General features: G+C 39.1%; 1 pseudogene; it reads right to left on the bottom strand.

Annotated features, from left to right (window-relative positions):
- The window catches only part of LOC110293311 (large ribosomal subunit protein eL18-like), a 26,738-nt pseudogene extending 26,237 nt beyond the window's left edge, over positions 1-501 (bottom strand).
- Positions 502-1,521: the final 1,020 nt, after the last annotated feature.

Raw genomic sequence — 1,521 nt, 5'->3', positions numbered from 1 at the left:
ATTTATATTTTTGTTTAAATTAGTTTAATGTGCACGTTATAACACTTCACGACTATTTCTATGTAAAAGTCTAAAACGACAAAGCATTAGTCTACATAAGCAATTCTTCATGTCATGTAATAACTGGCCTATATTTAAATATCTCCCAACTTATATCAAACTATACTTTACAAATTATTTTCAGACCATGAATGCTGGCTGCTTACTCATTATTACTGTGTCTCTTGTATCTTACTCCATACCAATATTTCCCATAAAGTCATTGTGTGTATATGTATGTGTGCATGCACACTCTTGTGCATCCTGTGTAGGTGTACACACGAAGAGGCCAGAGGAGGGTGTCACGTGATTTGATGCACTACACTTCACTTTATTTTCTTAAGAGAATGTCTATCCCCCAACCCAGGGCTACAGTAGCAGCTAGCAATCTTTTCATCATCCTTCATGTCCCTACAACTTAGCTTACAGTGTATCTACAGTCATGTGTTGCTTGTTCCCCATGGATGCAAACACTTGAATCAGATCTTCATGCTTGCATAGAAAATGTGCGTACTCATTAAGCCATGTCTCCAGCCCCCACAGAAGATTCCGGTTTTGGAAGACTGGCTTTTGGAGGAATCCAGGTCGAGGTGCCTTCTAACAATTGGAATCTGGGATGCCGTTTAGCTTTTTCCTTGATTGCCAGTTTTTCCTCTAGACTAAAAGTAAAGACCAGAAGCTTGTTTATATTCTAGTTCAATTTGTTTGTTTGTTTTTGAGAAAAAAAAAACACTTTATAGGTAACCATGAGTGTTCCATACTCTCTCAGAAGTACATCGTGTTGGGCTTCTGTGTGACTAGTGATGGTAAATGTGGTCACTCTTACAAAGATGGAATTTTCCCATCAAGAGCAACAATTCATTTCATCCTGAGAATCTAGCAGAACTGACATCAGTGTTACTTCCTGTGCACCAGGCCCAGGGAAGCATTTCTATACCTTCCTAGGAGCCCTGGACGAGGGAAATGCCTCCAGTAAATACAAAGATGGGGAAACAGATTCCAATCTGTAAAGACTCTTAGTCCAAAAGGAAAATCTGCTTCCTGTTACATCCTTTTCAGATTAATGAGGGTGCATGACATAGAGAAGGGGCCACACTTTGGGGTTCTCAATCTCTTGCCTTAGTTTAATATAAGAACACCTGCAGTCAGAAAATAATGAAAATAATGGCTTCCCCCGTCCCCCCGACCCCCCCACACACACAAGTAGTTGACGCTTTATGGGTTGCTTTTAGCCCTTATTTCAGTGCTTTCTACACTGTGTTGCTTATTCCTAAACCATCTTAAATGCAAAATTGATGAATGATAGAACTAAGGCATATTTTATTTTTATACTTATTAGTGGTACATCCTAATTTTATTTAAAAAAAAAATGTTCCACTGGAATTTGGTAGACAGGAAGTTGGGATAATGTGTATCTGTATCTTCCTGGCACCATTGTCAGCTTGTAAGAATGACAGGTAACCCTGTGGTTTCAATGACAGC

Source organism: Mus caroli, unplaced genomic scaffold (assembly GCF_978045245.1).
Source record: "Mus caroli unplaced genomic scaffold, Mus_caroli_1 scaffold_6, whole genome shotgun sequence".
NCBI lineage: Eukaryota > Metazoa > Chordata > Mammalia > Rodentia > Muridae > Mus > Mus caroli.
This window is presented reverse-complemented; position numbering and strand designations above follow the sequence as displayed.